Here is a 12,780-nt window from a genome sequence, read left to right as displayed (position 1 = left end):
CACTCGGACGTTGGTGAGAAGAGTAAAGAGGAGAGAGAAAAGAAGGGAAAGAAGAGGAGAAGAGAAGGAAGAGGAAGAAGAGATGGATTTCAGCGGCGCCGATGCTTGATCTTCCCATTCCGACGCCGGAAGAGTGATCTCCAACACTAGATCTATGTTTAAAGGTAAGTAAAGGCTGGGTTCCTTAAACTTTCACCATACCCAAGTAAAACCCTTGATTTGGGTAGGGTTTCTTGAGGTCTTGTAAATCCCCCTTGAGATGATGAATCTAAGGTTTAATAGATGCTTTGTGTGTTGATTTTGAAGGATTTGAAGAAGTGTTTACAAGGTTGAAGAAGCATTGGTGATTTGAAGTGATTTTGGGGTTTTGAAAGAGTTCTTGAGCAAAGAAGGTAAGACGGCATCCCATTCCTTAAATCTAACCTAGATCCAGGTTAGAACCATCTTATGAGACCTTGAATGTGTGAAGAATGGATTTGGAAAAGCTCCATTTGAATCCCTAAAGGTTAGGGGAAGTTTGGGGAAGAAATAGCAGTTTTTCGCCAAGACTGGTGGGCCAAACCGGTGGGCCAAATGGCCCGCCTGTGGGCACCCGCCTGAGAGGGCAGGACCCTCGGGCCCAACCAGCGGGCCCAATCGGCAGGCCGATCGGCAAGCCACCCTGCCCATCGATCTTAGTAAGACACTCGGGCCCAACCAGTGGGCCAGACCGACAGGCCGATCGGTGGGCTGACCTACCCGCCAGTCCAGACCGCTGGGTCTGACTGGTGGGTCAGACAGGTGGGCTGTCCGACAAACCCGAGAGGCTCCGAACATAATTTTTACGTTCGATTGGACCCAAAACGGACGTGTGACCTTCTTTTAGGATTCTAAACATGATCTTGTTATTGGATTGTGTTAATTTTGATCCCAAAGTGGTGAAATACTAACCCCGCTCACTCATGATAGGTTCATCAAATCTCACGCTTCTCGCACCGGATCTCACCCGTATTGAGCGTGAGTCCTTGTACACTACAGGTAAGTGGGGAGAGGACGTTTGGCCTTGTTTCAAGGCATTGTTTGGCGTTCATTTAATTGTATCTAGACTAGCCATGTCATCATGAAAATGCTATGTAGATTAGTCATCCTCATATTGTTATGCCATGGGTGTTGTGTTTATTTTCTAATTGCCAAGTGATGATATGCTTATGTGATGAATGTTGACATCATTGTGCATGATGCATTAATAGACTAGACGTCGTAGTCGGCTTGGAAACGAGTGTATTGGTGGCCCGTGGTATGGGACGCGATGGCACTATACAATCGTACTATTGTCATATAGGAGCATGTGGTTTAGGATTATCATTTTTCCGTGCTACGACCCTTCCCAACAGGGGTTAAGGTGTTGGGTTACCATTTGGGGGGAAACAGTGGTCGCGGTTGTCGGGTCACTGTGGCGGTTAGACATTACGCCTGGCTGGTCATTAGGACAGTCGGCAACCCCGGTGGTATATTCAAGAGGGCCAATCGTACTGCTTTTAAATTGCTAGAGTCAGCACCTTTAATTTTCAGTCATTTATTTCATGTTGAGAGCCGGTGGTCGGCATGTTTTAATTTTTCGAGTACTCACGGTGGGCCTTCTCTGACAGTCCTATGGGCGTATCGCGGGATGGAGTTCACGGCTTATACCCGGAGTATACGCGCACTGTGGTTGTAGTAGCACTAAACCAAAGACTTAGTAATGTTGCTTAGGTGTATGTGATTAAAAATGTATTGCATAGCATATAGTGCATATGGTTGTGATTTATTGTGTGGACTGCTATGTGGTCCATCTTTCCACTTACTGAGCTAGTGAGCTCATCCCATGTGTGCACCTCTTTTAGATGATTTTGCAGGTCATCCATCTGAAGAAACACGGGTTGTGTCCCACAATTGAGTTCCCTGAAGAGGATTGGTGGGCCCCTGAGGATTTAGAGCACGACATTGATTGCTCGTGCGAGAGATTTGCTGTGGGACCGCAGTTTTGATGCCGAACTGAGCTCAACCTCCTGATACCGAGTTGAGCCTTGTTCTGATGCCGAGCTGAGCTCTACCTTCTGATACCGGGCCGAACTCTACCTTTTGATACCGAGCTTAGCCCTACTTATATTACCGAGCTGAGCTGACTCTTTGATTTTTGATGATTCCTTTTGTGTATTTGATATGTGAATTGTACTCTTATTGTGTAAATATCATGCCTTCGGGCCCACATATACTTAACTATTGTATTACAATTCGGATATCAAGTATTATGGGAATATTCACAGGTAAACCAAGTCTTCCGCTGAACTGGTGAGCACTTTCTTAGTTGTGTGTATGCTGTGGTGGAATACTGTATCAGATGATCCTAGCAAGTTTGGGTTAACCGGAGTTAACCCGGTCACTGGCCCAATTCTGTGTGAACGGGGTGTGACAGGAAGTTTTTCTACTTTTTTGATGGTAACATCATTAGAATCATCAAGAGAGATATCATTAACTTTGTTCTTAAGCTCATCAAACATGGTATCATCATCATCAATAAGATATTTGTTTAATTTATTAGGCAATGATTCATCAAATCGTACATTCATAGATTCTTCAACCATTAACGACTTTTCATTAAAAACTCTATATGCCCTACTGTTGAGTGAATATCCTAAGAATATTCCTTCATTAGATTTCGCATCAAATTTTCTAAGATAGTTTTTAGTGTTTAAGATGAAACATTTATACCCATAAACTCTAAAGTAGTATACTTTTGGCATTTTACCAAAGTACAGTTTATAAGGGGTCTTGGAAAGTAAAGGTCTTAGAATTATCCTATTTAATACATAACAAGCTGTAATTATAGCTTCAGCCCAAAAGTACTTAGGCAAGGAATATTCATTGAGCATAGTCCAAGCCGTCTCTTGTAGTGACCTGTTTTTCCTTTCAACAATCCCACCAGATTGAGGCGTTCTAGGAGCAGAGAAATTATGATCAATTCCATACTTGTTGTAATATAAGTCAAATTGACTTATATTGTCAAATTCTCCTCCATGGTCATTCCTCATAGAGGTTACTATATACTCTTTCTGATTTTGCAGTCTATTATATAGAGTTGTAAATTCATCGAAGGCATCATTTTTGTTTTTTAGAAAAACAATCAAAGCATATCTATAGTCGTCAATGATTACAGAGGTATAATTTTTACCACTCATACTAAATACATTGATAGGTCCAAATAAGTCTAAATGAAATAGTTCCAACGGTCTAGAAGAAGAGACAATATTCTTCGACTAGTGGGAGACTTTGGTTTGTTTGCCTTTTTGACAAGCATCACAGATATTATCTATTTCATACTTGATTTTAGGGAGGTTCCTCACAAGATCCTTGGATGCAATAGTTTGAATCAACTTGACATTTACATGTCCAAGTCTTCTATGCCATAATGATGACTGACTATGGTTAAAAACCAAGCATGCATTCAAGGAACTTGATTCGTCAAGCATACAAACATAAATATTATTTTTCCTAGACCCTTTTAGAATTAGATTAGCATTTGCATCTTTAATGCAACAATGAGAGACATTAAATTCTACTTTGTATCCAATGTTACATAACTGACTTACACTTAGGAGGTTATAATTCATATTTTTCACGAAGTAAACATTTGAGATTAAAATACCTCTAAGTCTCATTTTTTCAATACCAACAATTTTTCCTTTGCTGTCATCTCCAAAGGAGACCCATCCTCTGTCGTAGTCTCATAAGCTTGAGAATAGGTTCTTGTTAGATGTTATATGTTTGGAGCATCTACTGTCGATTACCCATTCGGCTTCCACCTTATTCTTCAAGCAAACCTATAACAGAAATTTAATCGTACATTGGTCCCTATAATCTCATGGATCCATTATTGTTAGTGTCAAACTTTCCTACTAGAACCCAAATGGTTCTTTATTTTTTAGGTCTTTGGTTCTCCTTGGTTTTGGTATTTCCCTTGTGGTCTATAAGTCTCCTGAGGGTAGTTCTCATACCCTTGGTAATGTATTTGGGGCCTCTCAATAGAGTATTCTCTTTGAGGTTGTGATTTTCTATACCTAGGCATAGGTCTATAGTCTTCTTGAGTCCTATATTGCCTTCTTAGGGGCGTGTAGTAGTAGGCATGGCTAACTCTTGGTTTCTTAGTTTGAGAGTTGGGGTTCTTTCTTTTTTTAGAGTGACACTGGTTTATGGAATGTCCTGTCTTTTTGCAAAAACCACATTTGATGTAAGAGGTGGATGGTTGGTTTCTTTGGTCACCCCTTATTGGATTCTCACTTTGTTTTTCTTTTCTCCTAGATGGATTTTGTCCTTTGTAACCCAGTCCTTCTTTTTCATTTGGACCTTTCCTTTGAGATCCAAGAAGATTGTCAAGGTTCCTTTGCCCTTGGGTGAAGGTGCAAAGGGTGGAGTTCAACTTGAAGTTTTCTTTCTCCAGTTCACTAACATTTGAGGTTAGTGCTTCCACTCTCTTATTGAGTGTGTCAACCTCTTTTTTAAGTTCATTATTATCAGACTCTAATTTGAGACTTTCTTCATACAAGGCCTCGAAGGCTTCTTGCAGTTCCTCATTAGAGTCTCTTATTAAGGATTCAGATTGAGTTTAACATACCTCTTGTTCTTCATTTTCAATAGCCATCAAGGCGAGATTGGTGACTTCTTCTTCAAATTCACTTTTCTCCTCTTCATGACTTAAGTCCCATGTGGTTGCATAAGCCTTTTTCTTTAGTTTATATGGGCATTCGGTTCTGAAATGTCTAGGCTTTCTGCACTCAAAACATACTATATCTTTAGAAGAGATTTCCTCGGGTTTAATTTTAGATTTACCTTTTTCCCCATAGGATTTGTCTCCATAGGATTTGTTCTTGTGTTAAAATCCCTTTCTTTTTTAGGAACTTGTTGAACTTCCTCATGATGAGTGAAATTTCTTTTTTCATATCGAATTCTTCATCATCGCTTACTTCTTCGATAGTCTTCATCTTCTTCATCATAGTCTGAGTGAAATTTCTCTTCGATAGTCAGAGTGAAATTTCTTTTTTCATATCAAATTCTTCATCTTCTTCATCATCGCTTACTTTTTCAATAGTCTGAGATGACTTTAGAGCTATGGTTCTCCTTTTGTTCTCAGGATTTGGTTCGTTAGCATTCAACTCCACTTTATGAGTTTGTAGAGATCCAAGCAAGTAGTCCAAAGAAATTTTCATTAAGTCTTTGGCTTCTTCTATTGCTGTTTTCTTGGGTCTCCAAGCTGCAGGCAAGGCTCTTAAGATTTTTCTAACTTTTTCAGCATTAGTGTAAGTTTTACCTAAACGTTTGAGACTGTTCACAATGTCAGTAAATCTTATAAACATAGAAGTTATTTACTCATTTTCTTTCAAAAAGAAGGATTCGTAATCAGAAACAAATTAGTCTACCTTTCTTTCCTTTACCTCTACTGTACCTTCATGTGTGACAAGAAGCATATACCAAATCTGTTTTGCTATGTCACATGGTATGACTCGGTTGAACTCTTGTTCGTTGAAGGCACACTAAAGGAATGTGATTGCACGAAAGTTGTACGGGATGAGAGTGATGTCTTCAATTGTCCATTCCCCTTCATCTTTTGGTACTGTTTTTTCATCAACTATTTTGGTGATGGTGTATGGTCCATTCTCTGTGGCTCTCCATACAAGGATGTTGTGACCACACACAAAGTTTTTGAATCTGCACTTTCAGAAGGAAAAGTTCTCTCCATAAAAGTAAGGGGGTCTCGAGGCGTTCATGCCTTCTGGTGGTCCTTGGAATGTGGTCATGGTCTTTGACTCACTTTTAAGACAAAATAGTCTTAAATAAATTGAGCTCTCGCTCTGATACTAAGTTATACTAGTGGAATTTTGACTCTTTTTGAAGTACTGTCCTATGTATGATTGTAAATAAGAAATGCGAAACAAATAGAACAAGCACAATCACACAACACCGAGAATTATAGTGGTTTGACTCAATCCGAGTCTAGTCCACTCCCTACAAGAATCCTCTTGTAAGGAATTCCACTAGTTCTCCCTTTCAGTACGGTAGGTAGGAAAGAAAACCTTTATAATCTTTTTCATGGATAAGAGTATCCTTACAAATCCCCTTTACAGGAAGAGATGCACCTTTACAATCTCTTTTGGAGGTAGAGAGAGACCTTCCTCTTTTTAGGATAAGAGAATCCTTATAACCCTAAGTGCAGTCTAGAATTGTAAAAATAGAAATAAATAAAGAGTAGTGGAATAAGAGGAACACCTCAAGTGTGGCGCAAATGATAAGAATGAGATATGAATGATGCACCTTTTGTAAAGTCCTCTCTTATAATTTTGACTTACACAGGAGAGAGTGGAGGACTTGATTGAGACTTGAGCTTTTTGTTGAAATTAGAATAATCGAACAGTTCAAGTAGGATAGAATAATCTTAATGACTCTTGAATGCTTACAATAATGCTCTTAATGCTCTTTCTTAATTGATATTTAATTAAGAGCAGCTAAGGTATTTATAGGTGAGTTTAGTGAAGCATTTTAGGCAGGAAATCAGGCTCTAACGGTCGTATTCTAGGACCACCGGTCGATCGCCATTGGTAGCCGATCGACAGGAAAGAGCCATTGAAGTAAAAACTAGCCGTTGGAGCTTTTCCAGGGAGGCACCAATCGATCGGTACTTCTATCCAGTCGAGCGTCAGCTTGACAAATTTTGTTATGTTAGAATTCTGTCATATTGACCTGTCGTCGGTGATTTGACCATAAATTTTTGGTCCGACCTCGGATTAACCCGAAACTAGTTGTGTGGGAATCATGACTCGATTTCCTACAACTTTTATGGAAAGTCCATTTCATGATATCAACTCTAACGTTATCCAAAATACCCTTGAGTCAGGTCAATTTATTTTCACAGAGTTTTACTAGAGCATATTGCACTCTACCACCTAAGGTCATTCTAGTATAATGCATGAGGTGCTTGCATATGCAATGTGTGTACAAATTACAAAATATATTCTCTTTCCTATGGTCTTCATCTTGGATCTTGATGTCTTCATCATTTTGGGTCTTGATGTCTTCATCTTCGGTCTTGAATGTTTTTATTATCTTTGGTCTTAAATGTTTTTAAGCTTCAAAGTCATGTCTACATAGTTCAAACCTTGATATCTTCATTTGACCCTTCTAAGTGTTTCTTCAACTAATTACACTTTCTTCAAGCTAATCACATTTATCAAAGCAAGTTAAAGACGTATGTTTGTTTGTTAACACCAAAACATAGTAAGGAGTGTGGACATGTTTCCCAACATATTTCTCTCTCCCATGTCCTCTCCTCTCTCTGTTTTTCTTTGTTAAGTTTGTCTCGAATTCTTGACCCATTATGAAGAATGATCCGTTTCGACATATTTTGGTGGCGACCTGAATGAGAATTTTTCTGAGATCTGTGATGGAAGCAGAAGGGTTGGGTTGATAGGCTCAAGGGCAATCCGATGGATCGACCCGCGACTTGGAAGAGTATATAATATATTATCATCTTGTTGAGTAAGTCATTGTAATTTGGGGGTTTTTCAAACTATTGTTTTAGATCTAGTTTTCTCGTGGCTGTTTAGGTGTAATCTCTCTTCTACATAGTGAAACATCTTCTTCTTAACCTGAAGACGTAGTACACCACATCGATGTGTGAACCTCACTAAATCTCTATGTTATGCGGACCTATATTTTTTTATTTTTGTATTTGTTGGTGTTTGTGTTGGCATGAAATTTTTCCCTATGCTACAATCAGCTGACCGTATTGGTAAGTGCACGGGCATGCCAGAATCCTTCTTGACTAGATTCAATATTGAACCTGACTTTGCTTAAACGACTTGGGCTCCCCTCTTGCACTGATAGCTCCAGGGACTTTTTAACGATCAAAACTTCTAAAGGATGAGAGAATAAACCGTGTTATATTCCTCAAAAAGGGGTTTTGAATACAAAAGAAGTGAACGTAAGAGTTCTACTCCATCTCTACTTCTAAATACTAGAAAGAAAAAGCATAAAATGAAAAGAGTTACATTGTAATTGAGTTTTGTTTGATTTGTTGATTGTTCTCACTTGGCCGGTTTTCTTTCCTTATATATTTTGAGAGTTAACCTCTTCATCACCCATGACATTCGCCCACTTCTAGTGATACCTCTAATATACTGTCACCACTTGTCCCATTGGTATCCACCTTCACGAGCGCGCCTTAATCGACCTTTGTGTGCTGGCATTGCATTGTATGTGAGTAATAGACCGATACGATCAACCCACATTTTCCTTCCATACCCAATGTTGCCCGTGCCACTTCATTAGGCACCTATTTTTGAATTTTGGCGCCAACAGTTTGCTATAACATTCTTCTGGATACTTCACAAATTTTTTTCTTAAGATTTTGTGAGAAGCTGCCACATGGACATGTATTGTATTGAATCAGAACTAATCAGAAGATCCGACAATCGATCCACGCAAAGGAATTGTTATCGGGTTCAGTCAATCACGTTAGAAACTAGCTAATACCCCCAATCCAATACACATTCTTTAAATCATTCCCATTGCTCAACTTATGATGTGGACTTGCTTCTGAATATAATCTTCAAAGCTTTAGATCTATTCGTGAAATGCATTTGAACTGAATCTTACCAAATGAATATATGGTGACCTGTTTATACCCACAAATTTTGAGTGGCCTAAAGAAAACCACTTTTACTAGATTCCATAAATATGGAAAACTTCAAGTTTACATGTTTGTCAAAAAATGGTTGATTGATATCACACATACAATAGCTTCATATATGCTAGGGAGAAAAATATCGCTTTAGATTCTAACAAAAAAAAGAAAAAAAAGAAGAAAAATATCCCTTTAGATGGGTCTTGGAGTAGTACAGGCAGCCAAGATACTAATGATGAGAGAAGACAGATATTATGTGAGAGGATATATATTTATGCGTCTGCTTGCATGCCATTAGATATCCGTGCGATTGTATATACTTATTTTATATGATTTCATGTTTATTATTTATCATGCCCAAAACCCTGAATCAGCCTCAACCAGAGGCATGGGAATATGGGATGTTAGGATTTTCAACCAATTTGGCCTTTTCAGTGTCCATCATAGTATGTTTTTGAAGTTTTTGAAACAAGTGTCTTGTATTTATCAAATGTTAAGTAGCTGATAGAAAGAAAATTTGGATTGCTTAAATTTTTTTGGGACAATGTTCTGTCTAGGAGTGTAGGGGTTGTATTAATGCGGGGGTCAATGGGAATATACTTGAAAGTATCAATAGGGTAAGCATTTTCACTTTTCATGGGGGGGTGATTGGTCATTTTATCCATCTCTGTATCAAGGCTCATCCCCTACACTCCTGGACTGAAAATAATCTCCCAATTTTTTTTAAAAGGAGTTTTATTAAGAGGGATGAATTGATATTAGTGATATATGAATTTTGGGTTTTACTGAAAGCTCCATTTGGTTGTAAGGGAAATTAAAGAGAAGGGAAGTAAAAAAAATTTAAATGTAAAAACGAAATTTTGGTAATCATATCCAACACGATGGTATAAACTACTTAAATTTTCAGGAACTCCACTCGTCCTTGTGGCCCTTATGCTAGCGCGTGGGTGAATGGGAGGGTGTGCGGGAGCATCATCAATGCACCGGTCTTTTCATGCCAACTTGTGTTTGGGTGGAGAGAATGTTAGGTTGGCAGGGCTCTTTTTTCCTTAAAAATTTTACTATATTTAATATGGGAGAAAGAAAGTTGTCCGCCCATGCCCTCTACATTTAGACAAAAGTGGGCATGGAACTACCCAACATGACGGAGCCAGTTGGATCTTTCATGCCCAATTGTATCTGGGCGTAGAGGGCACAAGTGGACAATGTTCTATTGACCATTTGATAATGATGCTTTTATTTTTGGTAAGATGATTGCATTAAAAGGTTAAAAGAGATCAGAATATACCGTGTTAACAAGTCAATTTGGACATAAAAAAAAACATGAATCAACAATGTTTTTTAATCTAAAATTGGCCATAGAAAGAGGTACTATATTAGCTGAACGACAGATATGTCTAAAAGAAAGAACACGTTTCTCCCCCCCCCCACCTGTGCGATGATGGGGGATGCTTTTTATAAAAGATATTAATTTTTCCTTTATGATTCTGATACTTCTTTCTTATGATGATTAAAAATTTAATTATTGAAGACATTAACAATAATTTATGAATGAATCACTAATAATTCAATAACTGACATTATAATTTTTTTTTTTTTTTAATGAACACTGACATTATAGCACCTTGAACTACTTTAGTGGCCTAAATAATTCAATAACTGATATTTTAGCACCATTCCACCAAGGATGACGTACGTTGGGAAATAAGAATGATCTTTTTGTGGAAGAAAACTATTAAAAAGCAGATATTTTTATTTTTATTTTTTGGATAAATATGAAAGGCAGAGATTCTTAAAACAGTTCCAAGTTCCATGCATTAATCAGAGTTCATAAACCAACCTGATTGGCTGATTGTGAAGAAGAAAGAGTGGACGTGATGGTTTAGAGAAGGATAGATAAAGACGTTGAAAAAAAATTGGAAAATTACATCATTATTAATATGATTTTTTTTTCTTACAAAATTATTCAGCCAATGTTTCGGTTAACATAATCAAAATCAGATTTAGGTTTACAAAACTATCCATTCAATGTTTTGATTTAACAAAAATATCTTATTGTTTGTGGAGGCTGGGATTAAAAAAAAAAAAAAACCCTATAGTGTTTAGAATACAAGAATCATCAACCAATCATAAAAGATTAATCATAGGTGTAGTCCCTAAACCAAGAAAAATAAAGTATCCCATCTTAAAATACATAACCATATAGATTTACCATATCTATAATAATCAATGGGACAACCATGACATGAACCATAAATGGGAATAGAGAAGTACCTGTGTCCCATGAACATAGATCATGAACCTCTGTCCCATGTGGTTAAGCATTACTCCCATGAAGATGACAATGAACTACGCAAGTGGAGTCCTTCTACTGAGATCTTCTGCAGCCTCTTACTCTAGGGTTTCCTTTCTTTCTGTGCACTTGCTTTTGTGAGAAAGTCGTGCTCCCAAAACCAATAAGGCATTAAGTAAAGTAATGGCTGCAGGGACCGTCAGTATTCTATTTATAATAGAATCCCTAAAACCCTATTCTACTCTCACAATGGAAAGAGCTAGGAGTTTCCTAATCAGAGTGGGTCTATAATTGCTTGGGCCCAATGGATCAATCGGTATCAGTTAAGCCCACATAAAAATCCTAACAATCTCCCACTTGGGCTACACTGATACTGATGTCTTTCCATTGATTCCTGGCCAAATAATCCCAAGACTGAACACCACTCAAACAAACTTTGATCCAATCAATAATTTCTACTGTTGAACAATAGTAGAAAATACACCTCAATATACGGCATATAACTATCTAATGTTACAGACAATAGAAAATTATCAATCCAAATCGCCTAGAAACATATATATAAGGAGTTGATATCATACCTGTGATCACATGAAATATACATCTCCTTATAGGTCCTTTCTTGATCTAAAGATCAGCCTACCTTGAAAACCTCACAGGTAGAAAACTTTGATATTAATCAACACTTGGCAAACTGCCATTTTCTTGAATTAATATCTTACTTTGGCATACCGCTTATGGCTAACTGTCACTTCCATGGATTTAGGTTAAATACCACCATAAATCACAAACTTTGACAAACCGCCTGTGGTAAACCACCACTTCTTTGGACATAAGCTAAATACCACCATACATCACAAATTCTGACAAAATATCGCCAATTACCTTGGCTAAGCACTGCCAATAAATCTTAACAAGCATAGCCTTTAAACTTTGGCTTTTACCACCATGATATCTTTGGTTAAATGAGATCATAAAACTCCCACTAACCAAGCATGTCAAAAACCTCAATAACACCAATGTCAGAAAATATGGCTCTTGAGTACTTTGTCGATAAACTTGGATGACATCACCTTTGGGCAAATGTCACCTTTACCTTGAAAACACACAATTGAACTGAATGTACCACTTTGGTGGGTTTCACTCATTCCTATCATGTTTTCCACATTAGAGAAGAATATATGTACAGAAGTGTATGCTTTAATGTGTTTCTTACACAATCAGAGACAACACAAACAAATGAAGCATAAATGTACACAAATAATCCAGAGAACAGAATTTAAGATAAAATCAATTCAAAATTACTCCGAAGTCATTATAAACTTAATAGGGCAATAAAATTGTTCCTATTTTCCTTCAGTTGTGCTTTGTTCAGCAACAACACCTGTTTGGGTTCCCTGAGAGCTAAAACCAGATCAAGTAACCCTAAGAATCTCAGGTATGAATCATACACACCAAATAACCGGGCTAGAAAATTTAATATGTACACCTAGTAGATAAACTACACAATAAATGTACATCTAGCAGATAAAACACACAAGAGCCACAACCGTAACTACATTCCTATCCTTTGGGCTAAGAATGTACTGGTCCTCTTGTAAATCCAAATTTACTGTGAAAATACAATTACTTTTATCACATGTGGGTTTAGAAACCTCTAAGTTATAGTCCTTTCCATACATGTATTTTCTTTAACTTGGGTGACATCACCTTTGGGCAAATGTCACCAACTTTGCTGCGCTTGGAAAAACTATGAAATAATAGGATGTGCCACTTTGGTGGATTCCATCAAATC

Source organism: Macadamia integrifolia, chromosome 5 (genome assembly GCF_013358625.1).
Source record: "Macadamia integrifolia cultivar HAES 741 chromosome 5, SCU_Mint_v3, whole genome shotgun sequence".
NCBI lineage: Eukaryota > Viridiplantae > Streptophyta > Magnoliopsida > Proteales > Proteaceae > Macadamia > Macadamia integrifolia.
The sequence above is the reverse complement of the archived record's forward strand: the minus strand, read 5'-3'. Positions refer to the sequence as shown.